The 23,501-nt window shown below is 40.5% G+C and overlaps 1 protein-coding gene across 2 annotated transcripts in view; it reads left to right on the forward strand.

Annotated features, from left to right (window-relative positions):
* The first annotated feature begins 5,545 nt into the window (after window positions 1-5,545).
* The window catches only part of Stag1 (STAG1 cohesin complex component), a 329,217-nt gene continuing 311,261 nt past the window's right edge, over window positions 5,546-23,501 (forward strand). Inside the window, exon 1 of one of the 2 annotated variants that reach the window (XM_085689622.2) lies at window positions 5,546-5,747. The gene's annotated coding sequence lies outside the window, so the exon portion shown is untranslated. The remainder of the gene's footprint in view (window positions 5,748-23,501) is intronic. The other variant, XM_085689621.2, reaches the window with a different exon arrangement.

Genomic DNA, 23,501 nt, shown 5'->3' on the forward strand with positions numbered 1-23,501 from the left:
ACTGCATCCTATGCCCTGCACATTTTCCTAGAGTACCTATTTGGTGTCTTTGATAGTGCGCCACAGGAGAGTTCTTAGACCTAATACACTTCTTATCCCTCTCTGAGAACATTTTAAAGGACCTTGTATATATAGGTTTATAAATAGAATTTACTGATAATAACTCAGAAAGAAATTAATTTTAATAATTCTTTGATTGTACATAAATTTCCATTTATTAAAAATGAAAGTAATTTTGTATACTAGTGAAATGGCCATGCTTATTAGCTTTACACAAAGTATTAAATCTTGACTGAATTGTTGATATAATTGGATATAGAGCATCTTTGATGTTTTTCAGAGTTGCTATTCTTATTTCATAATTGCCAATTCTGAGAATGCTGATTTGAATAAACATGTACTATAAAACAGAAGATGTTTAGAATCACTTCAGAAACTCTGGGAAATTAGGTGTTAATTTTTAGCCAAAATTCATTTAATGATTTTAATTAAATTATTTACTTAAAATTATTTTATGTTTATGAGTGTTTTGCCTATATTTATATTTGTGCACCACGTGTGTGCCTGGTGCCTGTAGAGGCAGAAGAACTCTAGTCCCCTGGAACTAGAGTTACAGGTGATTGTGAGTTACCATATGGGTGCTGGAAATTGAACTCAGGTCCACTGAAAGGATAACCAGTGATCTTTACTAATGATCTGTCTCTCTAGCCCCCCATATTATTTTTAAAATTGAAACTCAAGTCAGTAACTTAATTGGCAAATTATTACACACACACACACACACACACACACACATGCATGCATGGTTCACATGTGTAGGTGTGAGTGCAATAGTGTGGTTTACAGGTTAGAGAACAGCTTGGTGGAATCAGTTATTTCCTTTCACTACTTTTGAAGTTTTGAAGATTGAACTGAAGTCATCAGGCTTTCATGGCAAAGCACCTTTATCTACTGAGCCATCTTTCTAACCCCAAATACTTATTTATTCTTTTGTGGTTCTTGGTGATGAAACCCAGGATCTGTGTATGCCCACCAGGAGATCTACCATTGAACTACATTCCTAGCCTCTCAAAGAGCAATTAAAACATGTTGTAATACAAAAACAATACAGAGATATGTTGATACTTACATGCTAAAGAATAATGGCAGAAAAATATTAAAAGTGCTTATTTTCTGTAGTTAAATTTTGTTTCTATAAGAGCAGAACACTAGCTGGGCAGTGGTGGTGCTCACCTTTAATCTCAGCACTTGGGAGGCAGAGACAGGTGTCAGAGACAGGATCTCTGTGAGTTTGAGGCCAGCCTGGTCTACAGAGCAAGTTCCAGGACAGGTTCCAAAGCTATACAAAGAAACCCTGTCTCAAAAGACAAAAAAAAAAAAAAAAAAAAAAAAAGAAAAGAAAAACAAAACAAAACAAACCAAACAAACAAACAGAGCAGGACACTTTGTATCTACAGTAACAATTCTGCACTTCCTAATATATGAGCTGAGGTGAGGCAGGCAGCAATTGTTGATGGTCTTTGGTATAACACCATGCATGGTGCACAGAGTGCATGTCACGTGTTCGCAACCAAGGCTGCAGCGAAGTCACACCAAGCGACAGAGGCACGTGCTGCCAGACACAGCTCACATTCATTAAGTAATTGACTTTGAATATTCGATTTTTTCATGTTAAGAAACCTTTACTGTTGCCAAATTTTGCATACATATCCCCCACCAGTTAATATCCATTATGTGGTCATGACACACACTTAAGGACGAGCTCCAGGGAAGAAGATCTAATAGCAACATATCCTTCTCGACTGAAAACTGGCTTTTAACTTTGAGTCCACCTATAATTAAACACAAAAGACTTCTTGAACTATTTAAGAGGATGAACAGAAGGTGAAAAAGAAGAATGATGGTAATAATGGAGAATTATAGTTCACACCTGGGGGCTTGCATTGCTTTTAGTTGTAAGAAAAACAAAAGAAACTAAAATTAATATTATTAACCATTGGACCAATGACTACGAGCATAGTTCATATCTTTCAAAGAAGGATTTGTCTGTCTGTGTGTTTGTGTGTGTGTGCGCACATATGTCTTAAGACAGTTTTTTGTTTTTTTTTTTTTTGCATAGCCTTGACTATGCCGGAGCTTGCTTTGTAGACCAGGCTGACATTGATTTTTAACTTGTAGAGATCCACCTGCCTCTGCCTCATGAATGCTGGGATGATTAAAAGCGTGCAACACTTATTTTCTTTAAGACAAAGTCTCATTGTAGCCTTGATTGAACTGGAACTTGTTCTATAGACCAGGCTGGTCTATACTGTATCAAGAGGTTCACTTGCCTCTGCTTCCCCGGTGCTAGAATTATAGCGAACATTCCCAAGTGCTTTTCCTTTCCACATGCCTTGAGTAGCTCTGGTTCTGAGTTTTTGCCTGTAACAGGCTTACTGATTCTAAAAGGTAAGGTATTTTGAATTCTTCTTATCAACACTGGGTCAGATTTGATCACTTTTGGAAAAAATTGTGGCTTGACTCTCAAAAACAAGTGACAGTTAAAATTATGACTTAATCCAATCATGGACAGTAGGTTGGACAGCATGACACATCGCTGCCACCAGTTGGCAGCAGTGGTGAATTGCAAGAGTAGAAAAAAAGGAAAACGATTTATATTTTTTTGTAATCTAAATAACAACAAAGGTCTCGAGTGGATAAAGGGAGTGGAGAAAATGAGAACTCTCATGATTCCCAAATGCTCGGGTTCTAGGAAATAAGAGAGTGGCTGGAGAAATGGCTCAGTAGTTAAGAGCACTGGCTGCTCTTTCAGAAGACCCAGGTTCTATTTCCACCATTTATCTCGTGGCTCACAACCATCCATAACTCCAGGGAATCAGATGTTCTCTTCCGGCCTCCTTGGGGAAAGGACATACACAGACATATACAGGCAAGACAGACAGACACACACATACAGACAATGGGAGGAGGTGGGGGAGGAACTGGCTAAGACAATGGTAGCCATTGGAGAACAGAGAGCATATTGAATGACAACATGATCAGGCACAGAGGGTTTTTTTTGGGGGGGGGGAGGGAGGGGAACCAAGTAATTATGTATACACAGCAGTTCAATTAAGAAGTATAACAGCAAAATAAACAAAATTCAGATTTCTGTGAACTCAAAGTCGACTTACCAGGTCCTTGGATATATATATAAAATGCTGGTCTAGCACAAGTTCCTTGGTTGATCCCTAACAACAAAGAAAAACTAAGCTGCCCCCGAAACAAAAATAAATGTTGGTTGGATGTAATTTAGTTATAGAATTCATACTTTGTGAGATCCTGGGTTCAGTCTCTAGCATTTCAGAGTAGGGACCTGAAAACATCTTAAAGATAGAAGCAACAATGCAATAATATAGATAGTATTGCTATATGTGTGCAGTTTAATCCAGCCACCTTATGAGATACTAAGGCTAAGAGATACGGCTAAGGAAACCGGCACAGAGATTTGCCCAAAGCTACATAGCTGTTCAGAACAGCCCAGTGTCACAGCTCACAGCACATTCCCTAACCTGCTGAAATCAGTATTATTGAGAAATCGACGGTACGAAAGGAATTATTTTAAGCGTTGAGCCGGATGGAGTTACCTGGAAAGTAGCTGAAAATAAGGAATCCTCGTTAAGGAGCAATTGGAAACTAACAGGTAACTTGGGGAACTTTGAAGGAGCAACAATATAGTCAAAAGGAACAGAGAACTGGGGGGTTGAACTGTGGGGTAGAAAAAAACCAAAACAAAAAAACCGACAGCTCGCAACTGAACCAGAAGACGGGGAACAATGTAGGTGCAGATCTAAGGAAGAAACTTAAAAGGAAAAATGTTTGAAGGGAGGATGGGGTCTGGGATAAGATATGACCACCTCTCCCACCCCCCTTTGGGCAGACCTCACTGCAACACACCAAATCCTTATGCCTCAGCCTCCCGAGGCTGGATTAGAGCCCTCACCGCCACACTCAGTCTGTGACTGCCTCTTTTCAGATATGGGGCAGGGAAAGGACATTGCTAGTGCTGCAATCCGATTTTTTTTTTTTTTTTTGATAATGGAAACTTGAAAAAACAGAAAGGAAGAAGTCAAAAGATAAAGAGAATACTGACGATATCCTAGAAAAGGGGCATGGCATTCAGGAAGGACAGGCTTGGGTTAGAGATGGGGAAAAGGCAATGGCTAAATTTGTTGAGATTTTTTTTGAGATCATGGCTACCAATATATTAAGGTATGAGGCTATAGGATCTTACCAGAATCCCACAGATTCAAGCTTAGGCACCTTTGTTAGCAAGGCAAGCTAGAAACAGGCTCTGCAGAGAATACAATAAGTCAATCAGAGACTATTAAACGAGATGTTTTTCCTAAAATTAATGTATCTACACAAGGACCTCCAAGAATGTATATCAAAGTTCCTCCAGGGAAGTGCAACGCACCTGGCAACCTTTGGGCTAGATACCAGAGACAGTTGACGTACTTAGCTAGCTAGCTAGCCCTCGAGACTAGAAACGAGTTCAACGTTTCCAAGGCAATATTAAAAATGAAGCTTCCTCCTCCAATGAAGAATTGAGTAATAAGTGGGGTTGATGACCTACAAGAGCAAGAATTCATTTTTTGTAGTGCAAAGTTGTAAGCAGGCGGAAGGTCAGGAGCTTTGGTCAAGGATAGGCAGAGCAGGGAAGGGGTCACGATCTCGTGACTATTTCCCTTTCGGCTGGGATTCATTCGCGCGTCCATTTGAGCACCACAGAAAGTAGTCCTAGGCTGTGGGAGGAGACTAATTCCTAGCAGCGTCTCTATGTTCGCAGTGTAGCTCCACCGATCTCACTCACTAGCCTATGCTGCCGCCTTATGCAAAGGCTGCACCTCGGAGAGAATCTGCTTTACAGAGGCAGGACGACGCCAATCGGCGTGGGGCGGCCAGTGTTAGTGTTCCGTGCAGCTCCGCGCCAGGGGCCGTCCCAGCCCTCGACACCTTTTCACCCTCGTTCTGGGACAGCACCTCATCAATAAAAAAGCGCGAATACAATGCTGGGTCGGAGGCCCCGGCTAAGCGCGCAGCACGCCCGCCCGGGGAACGGCGGGGTGGGCGGCTGGCAGCCCGGGGGCGGGATAGGCCTGGGCGGAGGAGCTGGGGGTGGACTCCTCCCCGGGTCTCCCGGCGGCTCTGAAAATGGCGGGCGGCAAGTCAGCGAGCGGGTCGCGCAGGCGCCGCGGAGCCCGTCCTTCCGCTCGCCTCGGGCGGCCCACGAGCTATCCACAGCGCCCTCATCCCGAGGTTTCGGCGCTTCGCCTTCGGCACAGCCCGGGTCGGGCTTTGAGCGGGGGCGGGGCCGCCACGCAGAGGCCACGTTTCCCGCCCCGCTGGTGCGCGTGCGCGCAGCCCGGAGGCAAAGCCGCGTTAGCGCGCGCCCCCGGTCGAGGGCCCCCGCCTCGCTCGCGCCTCTACTCCCTCCCCTTTCCGGGCAGACCCGTCCTGTCAGCAAGGCAGTGAGCCCCGCGGCCAGCAGAGGGCGGTCGGGACCCAAGTCTGCAGCGGCGCCATTGGCGTGTGGAAAATGCCACCAGATGGCGGGTTAGGATTGCAGCTCCGTTGAAGGCGCGGCCCCCGCTCCCGAACCCCCGGCGACCACCCCGTAACAACCCCCCCACATCGGGAATAACACACCGGAGACTTTTGGGGGGAAACTAGGTCGACGGCCGACAGCGCCCGGATGGGCAGCTGAGGTGAGCGCAAGCGGCGGCGGCGGCGGGGGGCGGGAAAGAGGGGGAATGCGGCGGCAGCGGCGCGGGGGCTGGAAGCGCCGATCCAAGATGGAGGCCGGGCGAGAGAGCCTGAGAGCGCGAGCGGCGAGCGGGCGGGCGGGCCGGCGCGGGCCCCGCGCGGGGGAGGGAGGCCGGCGCGGGCCTGTGCGCCGCGCGGCGACTGCGGGGCGGCCGAGCGTCCGGGACCTGCTGTGGGCGCGGCGGGCACTCCGCTCTCTCCACCCCTCCCGCGGGCCGCGAAAACGGTGCCCCCGCCCGTCTGGGCTCTCCGGAGCGGTGGCGCGGAAGCCTTTGTGGCGCGCTCGGGCCCACCGCCAAGCCCGCCCTCTTCCCCCCCCTTCCCCCCTCCCCGCCCGGGCTCTCGGGACTCGCCCGCGCCGGGGCCAGCCGAAGCGGGCTGGCGCGAACGCCTTCCGCCGCCCTGCGTTTCTGCGGTGTTTCGGCGGCGGCGGCGTCACATGACAACGAGCTCGCCTCCGCCGAGGGTCCTGGGGGTCGCTCAGCTTGACTGCTGGCCCAGGCCTCTGCCGGCTGGGGTGGGGCAGTGGGCCGGCGACCCGGGCGGACGGGGCGTCGCAGTCCGGCTTTCCCGCTATTCGCCGTCGCAGCTCCGGACTGGGGGCCTCCGGGTGAAACGTGTCCAGGCCCGAGAACTGCCCCGCTAGTTTCTCGATCCCCCGGGAGAGGAGGCCAATAAAAGTTGTTTTTCATCCTCTCTGGAGGTGGGGGGCGGGGTGGAGAGCCGGGAAACCCGAGTGCTTGGAGTTCGACCTGAGCCCCACTTGGAGGGGTCTGAACTGGGTGCCGTAGGGACCAAAACCTTTCCTGGCTCTCGGGTTGTCACGTCACCCGCTTCTGCGTACGTTGGAATTGTTACTGATTCTTTCTACATTGCAGGCAGTCGGGCCCTGGGAGAGTTAGGTCCTGGGATTTGTTTTGGAGCCGTGTAGACCCCAAACATTGCAGTTTGTGGTAGTGAATTATCCGCTGTTGAAGTTGGTGTTGAGATGGGGGGGGATATGTGTGTTCTCTCCTGGTTGTGCTTAGAAACGACTCTATTTTACATCTCAGCAAAAGTCGTGTTTGTGAAAGTACCTCAATCCGCATGAAGTTGTATGATTTGTAACTTAATGGAGTTTGTAACTTTACCTTTAGATTTCCCTGTGTATTTTTTTTAAATAAAAATTGAAAAGTCTGATGGTGAAGCTCATGCAAATGTACAGAACAGTGAGAATAAAAACGATGGTCTCATAATGTATATAAGTCGAGGCTAAAAATTTGGTCAAGAAATACTGAATGAACCAGTAATGTTAATGTTATTTCATTGTTTTTCATTGTGGGGAATGGAACACATTCCCCCCCCCCAATAAACTTATATAAAAAACCCACAGGTGTTTTGCTAGTTTGTTCTTTGCGTTTTAATATGGTACCTTGGGGTTCTATCTGGTGGTCTATGCCTGTAATTCTGGTTACTCTGGAGACAGGCAGGGGATTACAAGTTGAATCTAGCATGGACATCTTATGAGATACTGTCTTAAAAAAGTAGAGGTGTAGTGTTGCCTTTTTTGAAGAGATTAATACAGTTACTGTGGTGTGGCCATCCCACCCACTCCCCATAGGATCTTGCTGTGTAGCCCAGGCTGGCCATCTATTCACTATGCAGTCCAAAGTGGCCTTTAATTTAGGGCAGTTCTTTCTTAAGCGTATGGAGCTATGAGATTACAGGTAGGTGCCAGCCAGGCCAGCCAAATACTGAGTGTCTCTTGCTTTTTCAGAAAGGATCCTGGTATGTAGCTCAGGATGGCCTTGAGTTTATAGCAGTTCTTCTGCCTCTCAGACTTTCAAATGCTGGTATTCCAACCACATTTAGCTTTGAAAAGGCTCTTTTAAAAACTTAAGGACACTGTGTTGCAGCTTGCACTGAAGTTTCTTGAGACATCCCCTATGTTTGTGATCTGGGTATTATTTTTTTTTTTTAAGCTATTTCAGCCTTTCTTACCATCCTCATTTCTGAAGTTGGGATAATATAGTGGTTCTTTTACAAGCTGAAAATGCCCCCTTTAGCTAAAACTTAAGCAATTTATGGTTACCTTCTCTCTTTTCCTTGCTCTATTTCTAGATGGATATATCTTAATAATCTCAGTACTGTAAGAGATTCAATACATCCTTGTTAGCTCTTGGTCAAATTCTGTAATCTTTTACAAGCATATATATAATATGTACATATATTCCTATGCGCGCGCGCACACACACACACACACACACACACAGTCTTAATAGCAGCAGTTCATAAAATAACTACTACAGGAATCAATCTCTCTGTAGATTTTTTTGACCTCTTTCAAAAGTTAACCTGATGAAGTCAGGCCCACCCAGATAATCTTTTATGTGAATTCAGTTAACTATAGGGACATTAATTACATAGACAAAAATATCTTCCACCTTGTAGTGTAATCACAGGAGTGCTATCCTGGTGTATTTGAAGGATCTCTCCCACTTTCAAGGAAAAGATAGTGTGATAACTCATTGATTTACTGCTAATGGGGAGAGAAGCATCTTCACATTTTTACTCTTTAGAATCTGGACATAAGAAAAGGACACAACTAAAACAGTAATCTCCCTTTTATCCCCCTTTTCCCTCTTCCCCCTGCTCCCCCCCCCCCCCCCGTCATTTTATTTTTCTTTGCACTACTAGGTTTGAACCCAGGATCTATGTTATATGTTAGGATAGTTACATTCTCTGTCTGTACTTTTATTTGTTTTTGAATAAGATAGGGTGCTAATGTAACCCAGGCTGGCCTTGAACTCCTGATTCTCCTACCTGCATCACTCAAGTGCTGGGGTTATAGCCATTCCCCAAAATTTTTAAAATTTTGCCTGTGCGTAGGTGGGCGTGTGTTGCTAAAGTCAGTGGATAACCTATGGGATTTTGGTCGCCTCTCTCTACCATGTGGTATCTGGGGACTAAAGTCAGATTTTGAGGGTTGTCAGCAAATGCTTTTATCTGCTGAGTTTTGCTGCCCCTGTCCACCCTCACTCCTTTTGGGGCACAGGGTTTCATTGTGAACCAGAAATAGAGAGAATGCTCTTGTATAAACCATAGAGTGAGGTGATTCTTAATGTTGTAAGTAGGGTTTTGTCTCTTACTACTGCTAAGGAAGGGTTGAGTTTTCTGTCATTTGGTAGTTACAGTACAGGATCCCAGTTGAACTGGATCACCCCTAAGTGCTTCCCTCAGATTTTCCTTGGATTCTGTTATTATTTTCTAACTCCCTCCCTCCCTCTCTCTTTCCCTCCTTCTGTCCCTCCCTCCACATGAGCTTGTATGCATGCCAGGTATGTACTCAGAGGTCATTTAACATGAGGCTCCATTCACTTCTTCCACCATAGGGCTTTCTGGGATTGAACTCAGATTATCAGGGTTGGTAGCAAGTTCCTTTTGCTGCTGAGCCCTATCTTGGTTGCCCTTGAACTTTTTTCAATATTTCTCTATATCAGCAGTGTTTGAAGAAAATCTCAAATCCCTGTCTCCCTTTTATATTTGATTTTTTTTATTTCAAAAATTTAACTTTTTCAAATTTTATATGTGTGTAGGTGTACGTGTGTAGGTGTATGTGAAGTAAGAGGACAGCTTTGGAGATTGAGTTCCTTCTTTCATTTGGGACCTGGGCATTGAATTTAGGTTATCAGGCCTGGTGGCAAGCATCTTTCCCTGCTGAGCAATCTCACTGATCTTTTCCCTCTTTAAATTTTTTTTTTCTGTTTTGAGATGGAGTCATGCTGAGTTTTTCCAGGTTGGCCTGGGACATGGTTGTTTAGCCTATGCTGGGCTAGAAATTTCAATCTGAATCTTTCTGAGTGCTGGTATTACAGACATGTGCCACCATGTAGAGCTGCTGCTAAGTTGGGTCTTTTATTTTTTTCATTCAATGCTGGGGAAGTCCTGCTTTATAGAGTACATTCTTTTGTGCTGTGGGTGGAAATGATGAGCCAGTGAGTTGCCCAACTGTTTCTACGGAGTTTTGCTATAATTAAATACATACCGTAATACCTTTTATCTTGCTAGATGCTAGCAGTTAAAAAGCATTTTACATTTTAACTTAGTACAAACATACATGTAACACATATAATCAAAATAGAAGATCCTTCATGAAACAATATTTAACCTTTGTGAAGAACAGTTTATTTCTACTTTTTATTGAGAATGTTAGTTACAACCTAACAAAATGATATGACTCACAGTAGCCTTTGTTGAACTGTAATCAGGAAAGTGCAAAGTACAACTATAAGAAACCAATTTACTCCATCAAACTGAAACACATTGAAATTCTGATAATGCCATATGCAATTGAGATATTGGAGAAATTACATTAAAAAAAAACTCTTCTTGTGGGCTGGAGAGATGGCTCAGAACACTGGTTACTTTTCCAGAGGACCCAGGTTAGATTCCCAGCACCCATGTGGCATCTCAACCTGTCTGTAACTCCAGTTCTAGGGGATATGCTTCCCTCTTCTGTCCTCTGATGGGCACTGTGTACATGTGATACCTTGATATACACACAAGCAGAACACCTACAGAAAATTAAGTAAATCTCTTTTAAAAAATTCTTCTTGAGCCAGGGTCTTACTATGTAGCTCAGGATGCCTATAAACTCTGTAACTGAAGCTGACCTAAAAACCCATGATTGCCTTGCCTCAGCTGGTGTTATAGGCATTAACACTTTTGGCTGGAGTTTAAATTGCTAATAGTCATTGTGTGAGTTTTTTTAAATTCATTTTTATTTTATGTCAGTTGGTGTTTGCCTGCATGTATGTGCAAGGTACTAATTCGTTATTATTATTATTTTATTTTTGTTTTTCGAAACAGGGTTTCTCTGTGTAGCTTTGGTTGTCCTGGAACTCATTCTATAGTCCAGGCTGGCCTTGAACTCACAGAACTCCATCTGCCTCTGCTTCCCAAGTACTGATTATAGGCATGTGCTACCACTGCCCAGACTAATTCTTTTTTTAAAGAACACTTCCTTGTATGAAATTTTCTTTGTGTAAAGTAATTTATTTGTTTTAAGACAGGCTCTTATTCTGTAGGCCAGACTGGCCTTTAACTCATTGTATAGCTCAAACTTGTGTCAAACTTGAAATCATCATATCTCAGCCTTCTGAATACTGGATTATAGAACCATACTTAGTTGTGGAAAGATATTTGGTAGTAAATTCAAATTCAACTTTAGTGCTGTTCAAATTTTTTTTAATTTCATTTTTGTGTTAACTTTGTTAAATTGCAGTTTAAAATTTGTTGATTTAATTTGCCATCATAAACTTGTTTCCTGTGTTTTTCTTCTACCTTCAGTGGATCTGTAGTGTTTTTTCTTTAGTTTCTTATAATATCAGTGTTATATATCATTAGTGTGTTTTTTAAAAATTGTTTTCTGTTGGTATTCAGCTTATTTTTTGTGAATTTGATGTGGACTAATCACCTGGGAAGAAGGAACCTTAGTGGAGGAATTGCCTCTATCGATGGACCTGTTGTGATTGACGTGGGAGTGCCTCACCCACCTTGGGTGGGACTGTCTCTGATCAGGTGGTCCTGGGTTGTACAAGAAAGCAAACTAAACAAGCTATGGGGAACAAGCCAGTGAGCATACTGTTTTGTTGGATTTCTGCTTCAAGTTCTTGTCTTTCCTTCTGCCTTGCTTTTTCTCAGTAATGGACTATAACCTAAAAGTTAAACTCTTTTTTTTTTTTTTTTTGAGACTGGGTTTCTCTGTAGCTTTGGAACCTGTCCTGGAACTAGCTCTTGTAGACCAGGCTGAACTTGAACTCACAGAGATCCGCCTGCCACTGCCTCCTGAGTCCTGGGATTAAAGTAGTATGCCACCACCGACCGGTCCTCTAAGTAGCTTTTAGTCACAGCTAGGGCAGTTAATTTCTATTCTTTACCATCTTCCCTTCTTCCTTTATTATTACTATTGTTATTATTATTATTTAAATTGAAAGGGTTTCTCTGTAGCCCTGACTGCCCTGGAGCTCACTCTTGTAGACCAGGTTGGCCTCAAACTCAGATCTGCCTTCTGAGTGTGCTGGGAATAAAGGCATGAGCTACCACCGTCCAGCTCTTCCCCATTTCTTGTGTGTAGTGTTAGGCCATAGATTTTAGAGATTTCCCTTTTATTTGTTTATTCTTTTCGTTTTCTTTTTTGAGATAGAATCTCATTGTGTAGCCTAGATTGGGCTTGAACTTCATTGTAATCCTCCTGTTTTAGCCTTTTGAGTGTTGTATTATAGAGAACAGCCATCCTATTCGGTCTATATTTTCTTGTTTTCCAATAAAACCATTTAAAACTATTGATACTTCTCTACACACTACTATATTCCTTAAATTTGAGTATTGTGCCATTATTCAGTTCAAAATAGTTTACTGATTTGCATTGATTTCTTTTATCTGTGGTTTATCTGAAAGTATATTCAATTTTTAACACTTGGGTTACCTTAGATGTCTTATTGTCCCTGATTTTTTAATTTAACTTGACTTTGAGATCAGGGTTTTTAATATATTTGAATTTTAAGTTTTAGAGTCTGTTAAGACCTTATCTTGGTTAATGTATCTCTCACAGTTGGGAAAAAGGATACTTTATTTTAGAAATGATCAAATGGTTTTTTTTGGTTTTTAGAGGAGGCTGACCTGATTTTCCTCTCTCTGTCTTTCAAGTGCTGTGATTACAAGTGTGTGTAAACAGACATTTCTCTACCACCTGCCAGTTCCCAAATACCCGGCAACTGATTCCCAAGTAATTGACTCAGGGGCTTAATATTACTTATAGATGCTAGGCTTGTTACTAGCTAACTCTTACACTTACATTAACCTGTATTTCTATTTATGCTTTGCCATGTGGTGTTACCATTATTAGCATGGCATGTTCATCTCCTGCTCCTGCTGCTGGCTGGTGACTCCTCACTCTGCCCTTCTCATCATCCTTAGTTTGGTTGCCCTGCCTATACTTCCTGTCTGACTACTGGCCAGTTAGCATTTTATTAAACCAATTCAAGTGACAAATTGTAACATGAATTCTAATTGGTATTAATAATAAAAACCCAGAGTCAGATACAGGGGTTAATGCTGAAGATCAGAGAAGTAGAGCGACCAGCCATTAGAGAGTTCTACCTCTACCAGTGCTCAGACTGAGCGGCGATCCTGTCTTTAGACTGCATCTCCTGACTGCATCTGTCTCCACGAAACCTCAGACTGCACCACTCTGCTGTCTCCTCCCTCTTTATATTTCTCTCTCCGCCCAGCCATATCACTCCTGTCTCCACCTCCCTAGTGCTGGGATTAAAGACATGAGATCCCAAGCTGGGATCACCTTTGTGTGAGCTCTATTTCTCTTTTAGACAGATTCAATCTAGTGTAGCTCGGAGTGGCCTTGAGCTCATAGAAATTCCTCTGCCTCTGTCTCCCTAGTGCTGGGATTAAAGTGTGTGCCACCACTACCTAGCCTCTAGTGATTTAGCTCTGCACTCTGATCTTCAGGCAAGCTTTATTTGTTAAAACATAAGCAAATACCACCACAGCAAATCTTTACAGGGTGCACGAGGGTTATTCCACAGCAGGTATGTACAACCATATCTGGCTTTGATAACATTTTGAAAAAATTTCCTTGTCTTTGCTGATTCTTTTTTTTTTTTTTTTTGGGAGAGGAAAATTTTTTTTATCAGATTCTGAGAAAAATGTTAAAATATTTGACTGATTATGTAATTTTCTGTTTCTCCAGTTTTATTTTATTCTTTGCCCATCTTGACATTGAAAATGGAAATTTTTAATGATAGTAAGGTTGAGGGATGAGGATGTTCATTGAGTAGTCTAGCATAGAAGTCCTGAGATTGAGCCTCAGTGGTACATAAACAGGTGTAGTGCTGTAATCTCAGCACTGGGGTGGTAGAGGCAGGAAGGGTCAGAAGTTCAAGGTCAGTCTGGACTAGAAGAGGCCTTATCTCAAAAAAAAAGTTGATTATGTACTAATGTCTGTCAAAAAGGAATGAAGCATTTGAGATTTTACCCTACTTAGAAGACTGTAAATTGGCTGCTGGTAGAAGCCTAGAGACGTTCTAGTTAGAGATAAAGAATGCATTATAACAGTAGCCAGAAAAATCAATGTTTTTAGATTTCTGAACCCTCAGTTTGCACGTGACAGTAGAGGAGATGCACATTTCAAGAAGGGAAACTGAACCCTGTTTCATTCTAATAATCCAAATTAGAGAGGCAAATGTTTCTCATGAACTGTTTAAGTGGCTACATTCATAGGTATAACCTTTTTCCACAAATGGAGGTGGGGTGGAGAGGACAACTCTGACTAAAACAAATGAAGCCGTGGTCATAGATGAAGGAAGCATTGTAATATGATGTGGCCTTGAAAGCCACTGTTGAAGAATTTCTGGGACTACAGTCACTGTGTCAGATTTAAACTTCATCCCTTTCTTGCTGTATAAACTTGGACAGATTCATTCACTTAGATTTTTAAGGAAAATAGAAACTGCAAAAGATTCCTGTGAAATAAAAGCAAGTATTCTTGGTGATGCACGCCTTTAATCCCAGCACTCAGGGAAGAGGCAGGCGGATCTCTGTGAGTTTGAGGCCAGTCAGGTCTATAGAGTGAGTTCCAGGACAGTCAGGGCTACATAGAGAAACTTTTAACTGGAAAAAACAAAACAAAAACCTCTGTAGTAGTCTATGCTCTGGAGTTTAAAAGGCTTTTAACCACTAGACTATACTGTATTGTATGAAGATCCAAAGAACTTAAAAAAGTGAATGAAATGAAACTCTAGATAAAATGGTAAGGTTAGTTTTCTGAAAAAAATCAAATAAAAGCTTACCATGTGGAGATGCATCATTAAAACTAATATGTATGATCAGAGGATGAACTAATGGAAAGATATAGGCAATAACTAGTGTTTCCTGCTTAAAATTAAACATTTTAGAAATTGGAGTTCTTCTCTTTAGAGAGATAGAGCATCAAGGCAAGACATTGACATGTTCCTTGTTGCCTGTGTTTTGAGACTGTCTACTCATAACTTTGGCTGGCCCAGAACTTCATATGTAGACCAAGCTGGCTTTGAATTTGTGGCAGTACTCCTGCCTTAGTCTGCCAGGTGTTGGGATCACAGGTGTGTAGTACCATTCCTAGCTACAAAGTAATGGTTCTTACAATAGATACATTTAATTTCTTCAAGATTATTTATGAATATTTGGCTTTGTATGCATAATTCTGTAAAGGAGTGATCCTTTACCAAGAGTTAAATACATTTCTGTAAATTTCCTCTAAGATGAAGTTTGTAGATCAAATATGATAGCTGGCTGTTTTTCCCTTCTGTAAAAATTGATACAGAAAACAAAGTTAGCTGGTTTTCATTTTAGATTACTAATATTTAAGATATTTTTATAAAAATAAACACTATTTTAATAAATATATAGGCAGTTTAGTGTAGAATAGTGCAGAAGTCAAGGTCTGATTCAAAAAAAAACCAAAAACTTACTATTTTTTTTTTTAATTTGGGCATTGAAGACAGGATCTTTTGCATCAGTGCCCATCGCTGATCTTCATTCTAGCTTGACAGAAGTTTTTTTAACTACATCTCCTTCTACCCCTGGCTAGCCGTATGTCTTTGAGTCATTAATTTGGGCATCAGTTTATTTCTAATTTACTGAATCCCTTAGAAATAATCATAAATTCTAAATTATATAATGGAACTTTTTGGGTGTCTTTAGTTTTCAGAGACCTAATTGTGATATTGTTCTCTACATTTCCCAACTGTTTATTAGACTAACTTGTGGTCTCATGTAACTGAAAAATGTAAAAAAGAAATAGTTTTTCTTTCATTTAAAAGATTTAATTGTGTGTGTACACAGGTGAGTGCAGGTGTCCAAGAAGGCCAGAGATGTCAAAGCCTCTGGAACTGGAGTTAATAGGTAGTTGTGAGCTGCCTCACATAGTACAGTGCAAGGTAGTGGGTTCATTCCGTAGACTAAAATTACTGACAAATCAAAAAAGACATCCCAAACGCCAAGGGAACTAAAATATAAACCTGTAAGCAGTGACTCGAGGGCTTAGTGTGCTAAGCTAAAGATTTTGAACTTTGTCCTTAAGCCAGTGCTTGCACATGCGAATCACACAAGACCATGAGTTAAATCCTCTGCAGTTCCTCACTTTTCCTTTCCAAAAAAGAATCATTGAGGCCTAAACTGTGCCACTTGTTGTAGATGTACCCCAGCCAGATTAATTGAACCCAGATTTCTGGATTTCTGGTGCACAGTGATGTACTTGATTGAGACTTGGTTATAGATAATTTATTGAGGAAGTGTCAAATACCAGATAAGGTGTATTAAAGTGAATGGCAGCAAGTCTATGGAGGTTTTATTCCTGTTTCACAGAAGAGGTAGATGGGCCAAGTACTTTCCTCAGTAGGGGACAGAAAGTTTGCAGTCAGCTTTGTTTGTGACTCTGAAGCCTAACTTCTTAAGCAACTAAAACAGCAGTAGCAACAACATTCACTAGCTTTGAACTGAAATTGAGCATATTCTTTAATTTTGAATTAGCCAATCAATTTTATTAACAATATCTGTTATTTTGTCACCAATAAGAGTCAGAGTTTTACTTTATATTATGGGCATAATTTTTCTTAATCAGTGTTTTACAAGTGGGCTAATTGAGTGTGGTGTCAAATATCTGTAGCCCCAGTTGCTTGGAAGGCTGAGCAGAAAGAGCTCTTGAAGCCAGGAGTTTGAGATCAACTTTTGAAACGTTGTCTTGAAAAAAAAAAAAAAACTTTGTTAGGCCAACTGTTAGATCTACCTCCAGATCTTAATGCTCATCATGTCACATAAGTATATTCAGTAGCACAAGTTTGCTTTTGTAATATATTGATAATTATATTTAATTTCTCTTGTGATCATGGTATTACATAAAGACTCGGACAGCTTGGTCTAGACTAGATAGGAAACAAAATAGCTACCCTTTTTTTTTAATGTTAGATATGGTTATAAATTTTGCTTTCTCTATTGGCTTTATTTAGCTGTTGACTAAAACAGAAACCTAAGTTCTCTATTACTTATTAAGGTTATTAGAACTAAGCACTTGTATTTAAAGTATGTTTTTCTGAGCACTTTATAAAACATGAGTGAAGAAGAAGATAGGCATCATCTCATTAGGCATTTGAACCGAGGCTCTGATTTTGTGAGTGTACTGTTAATTATGATACCTACTAACCACAGTGTAAAAAATCTAAAATAATATAGTTAACAGCACACCTGTGTGTCTATGTCTGGGTGGTGGTATTTGTGTATGTGTGTTTGCATGTGTGTGCACAGGTGTGAGTATTATGTGACATTTTATTCTTTTGGCTTTTTGAGGGACCCACCACCCAGCTCGCAAATGACACATGGAGGCTTATTCTTAGTTATGAATGCCTGGCATTAGTCTGGCTTTTTTTTTTTTTTTGCCAACTTTTCTTAAATTATCTTGACTACCTTTTGCCTCTGGGCTTTTCTCTTTTCTTCTGTATTTTTTACTTTCACTCTTACTCTATGACTGGCTGAGTGGCTGGCCGCTGATGTCCTCCTCTCCTTGTTTTCTGTAACTTCTTTTCTTCCTCATTTTTCCTTCTATTTATATTTTGCCTGCCAGCCCCACCTAGCCTTGCTATTGGCCTTTCAGCTCCTTATTAGACCATCAGGTGTTTTAGACAGGAAAAGAATCACAGCTTCACAGAGTTAAACAAATGCAGCATAAACAAAACCAACCCACCTTAAAATAATATTCCCCAACATGTGAGTATGTGTGCATGCATGTATGTTTGGAGTATTGAGAAGTGTGTTGTTTTGATTTGTTTTGTTGAGACAGGTTTTCTCTGTGACAGCCATGGCTGTCCTGGCACTCACTCTGTAGACCCAGACTGGCCAAAGACTCACAGAGATCCATCTGTCTAGCTCTGCCTCCCCATTGCTGGGATTAAAGCTATATGCTGCCATGCCCAGCAAACAAATGTGTCTTAATTTCTCTCCACCTTTTTTTTTTTAAATTGAGGTAGTCTCTTGGTGAGCCTGCAGCTTGCCAAGTCCAGCTAGCCTAGTAGCTAGCTTGACCTTGGAATCCACTATTCCTGCTTCCTGAATGTTGGGATGACAAAAGGCTACCACACCTGCCTGATAATTACATGGATTCTTAGGGGTGTGAACTCTCAATCTTTGTGCTTGTGTGGCAGGTGCTGTGACCACCGAGCCATTTCCCCAGCCCTGGAGGTCCATTTTAGCAATATTCAGGTCAAACTGGTGATAGAATGATTTTAAAAAAGAGCAAGAGGGGCTGGAGAGATGGTTCAGTGGTTAAGAGCACTGACTGCTCTTCAGAGGACCTGGGTTCAATTCCCAGCACCCACATGGCAGCTCAGAACTGTCTGAAGATCTAGTTGCAGGGGATCTGACACCTTCACACCAATGCACATAAAATAAAGTTAAATAAACCCTAAAAAATATTAAAAAAAGAGCAAGAATATCTTTTCCAAATATCTATTATAGGCATTGTACTTGCCTTTAAACACAACCTTTATTTACAGACTATGGTATCAAGTGACTTAGATTGATTATTTGTTATTTATATTTAGCTTGTATATCACCTTTCAGAAAATTAATTTACAGATAGAAGCTTTATTAAGCTCCTCAATTTTTCTTTTCTAACCTTGTTTCAATAGGGAAATGATAAATCTAGGTGGGAATGAGATGATGGTGATGTGGAGGTTATCACTGATACCAATTAAGCTATCACTTACGATTCTTCATGTTATATATAGATTAGTTCATTAAATTTCCAGTAAATATTGGAAAAATCAGGCTGACATATACTGTGATTCCTCCTGGGGAATAAGTGAGGTATTGTGATGAAAATAAGGAAAGTAGTCTGTGAGAATGAGAAGGTAAGTGGAGACATTCACAGAACCTAAGCGGGAAGAGTAGAGGCACAGGAAAAACCAAGAACAAAATCTTTAGTAAAAACAATTTGTGATGTCCCAGGGATTAGGAGAAGCCTTTAGTTACTGTAGGGAGAATATGCAGAAAGAATGAGTAGCTTCCCATGAAGTTGGAGTGATTGAATTTGGATTGTGTAAAATGTATTTGGAATAATTAGAACTTTGAGTATGAATTTTATGATAAGTAAAATAAAAGACCATGGGTGAGTTTTACATAGGGAATTTTTAAAAATATTTCTAGGGTCTGAGAATACATATTTGCTTAGTATACTTGGTACCCAAACAATAATAGCAAGCCCACACAAACAAAAACGAGTAAAAATTCTAGCTTCTTCTTACAACTGGTTGGGGTGGGGGTGATTTTGCTTTCCAGGGCACAATTATCAATGTCTGCAGATAATTTTGATTACTAAAACTTGGTGCAATGGTGTGTGCTACTGATATCGGAGGGTATAGACCAGGGATCCTACTAAAGTGGAATAGCTTCCTGTAACAAAGAGTTAATTACCTTAAATATCAGTGCCAAGATTGGGAATCCTTGTTTATTCCTTCGATGGAATGGTAAAGGGGAAGGCTAAGTTGTTAAAGAATTCTGGGGGCAGTTACAGTGCCATGGACAATTGTGATTGTGATAGAAGTAACAGTGAGAAACTGTTCGTGGTTTCGTAAGAGTTTTGGAGATAGGTGTGATAGAGAGGTATTGGCAGACTGTTGGCAGTAGTTTCTGTCCTGCCTGGTTCTGCAGTTGTTTAGTCTCAAAGAAACACACAGAGGCCTACATTAATTATAAACTGGTTGGCCTATTCGCTCAGGCTTCTTATTAATTTCTATAACTTATATCTTAACCCATAATTCTTTTCTATGTTAGCCACGTGATTTGATACCTTTATCAGTGAGGTGTTCTCATCTTGCTTCCTCTGCATTTAGGTAACGACTACAGACTGAGCCTTTCCTCTTCCCAGAATTCTCCTATTCTGGCTGTCTCGCCTATACTTCCTTCCTGGCTATTGGCCAATCAGCATTTTATTAAACAAGTACAAGAGACAGATCATTGTCCCACAGCAGCAGACTACAACAAAAACAATTCAAGGGAAGAAAGATTTAGTTCAGCTCATGATTTCAGAGGTTGTAGTCTGTTCTGGTAGAGTGGGTATGAGATAACAGAGTCTTTTATCTTAATGGTAGCCAGGAAGCAGGGTGGCCAGGGCAGGAAATGAATGCTTATATATCTAGGCTTTTGTCTTTCCCTTTCCCCTCTTTATTTCATGTACCACCTCTCTTCTCCCCATCAAACACACACTTATGGGATAGTACTGTTCACATTCTTGGCTGTTCCTTCCCTTTTAGGGTTACCATCTCTGGAAACACCCTGACAGACTGGTCTAAAAGTTGACTTTACAAGTGAAGTGGTTTTTAATTCTGATGGTTGACCGTTGAGATTAACCATCACAAGAAGTGTTTCTAATTGTTAAGTGAATGATAGTGCTGTCCTATAATGACATGCTGAGGGGAAGAACTAGGATGGAGGATTCTGACTTGTAAAAAGTTACTTATTTGTGTGCATTTGTGTATGAGGTTGTTCACTATATCTGTGGTGCTTGTGGTAATCAGAACAACCCTAGGATTTATCTTCCATTTTGCTTGAGGCAGGGACTCTCTTCTTGTTTGCTGTTGCACCATGCACTCCAGGTTGATGGCCCCTGAGTTCTTGTCTTTCTCTACTTTTAATTTAACTGTAGGCCTGTATGCTTTGTAGACAAGTGCTACCATATAAGATTTTGACATGATTTCCGAGCCTGAACTCAGGTTTTCAGGCTTGTGTGGCAAGTGCGTTTAGCCATTGAACCATCTCTCAGTCCTGTTCTGATCTTACTTTATTGAATGTGAGTTATTAATAGATAAGAAAAAATGAATACACCTTTGCAGTCTACAGTTGGTTATTACATTAGCCACTCAGTGCTTTTAGAGCTTTCATCTGTTATTCTTGATTTTGTTTTTTTTTTTCTGTCATTGAAGTGCTTACCATCTTAAATGGGATGCTCTTCTGTATATATCTCTAATTAAATATACAGCTCTTCTACTTTTGACTTCATAATTCCATATGCCACTTTAATATTGTTTTTCAAAAAGTAATAGAATTGGAATTGCTACTAGCAGCAATCAGTATTTGACTTGTTAATTTCAGTTTTTCAATACATAGAACTTTTCAGTGCCAAATTATAGAATAATATTTTAAAAGCTATTTTAAAGATAATTATATTTAATATGTGTAAGAGCAACATGCACATAACTCAGTTGATATTTGATAAAGCTAGATAGAAAAAAACTGATAATATTGATGTGTGGGGATTGCAAGACGGCTCAGTGGGTAAAGGCATTTGTTGCCAAGCCCCAGGATCTGGGTTATATCCCTGTGACCCACATGATAGAAGGAGAGCACCAACTCTTGGACATTGTCCTCTGACAGCACGTGTGCACTTGTGTGTCTCCCTCAAATAAATAAATGTAAAAGAAATGTGTAAGGTGGTTATGATATTTTTATTGTTTAGATTGGGGAAGGGGGTGGACAATGGGATATCTTTGCAATTAAGAGTATAAGCTTGATGGCCTGAGTTTGATTCCCACATCCTACAGTGAAAGGAGAGACCTGACTGCTAAAAATTGTTCTCTGACTTCAGTATACATACTATGACACATGCATGTGCATTTCTTCTTGGACATACACATCCTCCCCTCTCTGTCTCTTTTTTATATACTCGGGTAAAACAATGTTTAAAAATTTTTTTGTAAGATATTAAGAAATTTGGAAGCTTAATTAAAATAATAGAAATAGAAAGCAGAAATACTGAGTAACATTTATATTGATAATACTTTGAAAACATTTAACAATTTCCTTTTGATAATTTTCTCGTTCACTTAAGAAAGGAAATTTGAGGGACTGGAGAAATGGCTCAGTGGTTAAGAACACTTATTGCTCCTTGAGGAGGTCCTGGGTTTGGTTCCCAATGTACACATGGCATACAACTATTTGTATCTCCCATTTCCTGAAGATCTGATGTACTCTTCTGATCAGGCAAGCATGTGGAGCACCTACATATTACGTGCATACAAAACATTCAGTACACATACAATAAATCTTTAAAAACAATAAAAAGGAAATTTGAATTGTCAGGCAGGAACATTCCATTTTCTAAAATAAAAAAACATTCTTTCCTATAGAAGTCCTGTTACGATATTTGTATGTTGAACTTTTAAAATGTTTATATTTGAACATAGACATTTAATTGTCTTTTATTTTAATTTTTTTTTTTTTTACATTTTATGGATAAAGAATCAAACTATCTGCTGCTCTTCCTGAGGATTTAAGGTCTCAGCACTCATACCAGGTGACTCACAACCTGTAGTACCAGCTTCAGGGGATCTGAGATCCTCTTCTGACCACATATATGTGCCGTATACTCAACACATTCACATAAATTTAAAAAAGTAAATAAAAAATTAATTAGCCTTTAAACATGCTGAGTTGAATTCCTGAAGCGCATGCATATTAGGTTGTTAAATCTAAATTTGTTTTTCTTAGTGCCTCTGTTAGTACTTTTTTTTTTAAGTTGATGTTTTCCCTTTTCCAAACCTTTGAGCATTTCTGTCTATGTTGATTACTTGTGTGTATGATTTATTACTTATTAGAGTATTTTTTCTTTGAGACTGCTAGTAAGTTTGGAGAAAATATCATTGGTTTACCTGGTGTAGGAAACCTAAATTTAATTGGCCTTAGTCATTTGACCTATTATAGATACTTGCTCTACCTAAGGAAAGAATGAATGGATTTGGTTCCAGTGACCTGGATTGTAATCCAGATTAATATTATTAGCAGCATGTCCTTTTGTAAATGTCACTTTGACCTCACTATCTCACTTGTATTAAGATGTCCTCTTCATTTAAGGATGTTGGTTAGTACATGAACTAGCTAATAAAGCTGTTCTGTAAATTGTGAAGCATTAATATAGGAGTACATTTCTTTTTGGAGCACATCTTATTTGTGCATGCAAATTTCTCAGCATTTATTCCATTAGTAAAATAGGAAAGTTTTAGAAGAATGCATGCAGTAAGGCAGAAGAGTTTCTCTAGGGAAGATTGTCAGGTCTTAATACGATGAACACCGATGAACTATGTGCCAAAATTCTGTCTCTCAGAATTGAGAAACACACAAATGAAGTTATGATTTACATCTAGACATGTACGTTTTAGATGACTAAAGTCAGGGGTGTATACTAGAGTGTCAACTTAATGATTTACATTGAGAAATTAATTTAAAAATGGACTGTTTGTGCTGACCAGTAAATGCATTTTTTCAGTAGGGAGTCCTGTCTATGTTAAAAGCAGATTATAACTTGAAGATTGATTGGCAAACCTGAATAGAACCCAAAGTAAGTTGGATCATTTTAGTTGTCAGAATTATTTATATCCCTAATACATTGGCAAATCTATCTGCAAAGTAGCAGATCTGGGTCAGGGCACTCTCCAGGGATGGTGTGGAAGTTAATATGCTAAATTTATTTAAACACTCCTCATCATTCATTTAATTTGGTTTTAGCTTCAAAGAGCCACAAACAAAATCTGGGTCCTGCTTCTCATGCTACTTTTTTTTTTTTTGGAGGGGGTGTGGGATTTGGTATATTTACTTATTTAATTCTAGAGATCATT

Source organism: Myodes glareolus, chromosome 4 (assembly GCF_982192425.1).
Source record: "Myodes glareolus chromosome 4, mMyoGla1.1, whole genome shotgun sequence".
NCBI lineage: Eukaryota > Metazoa > Chordata > Mammalia > Rodentia > Cricetidae > Myodes > Myodes glareolus.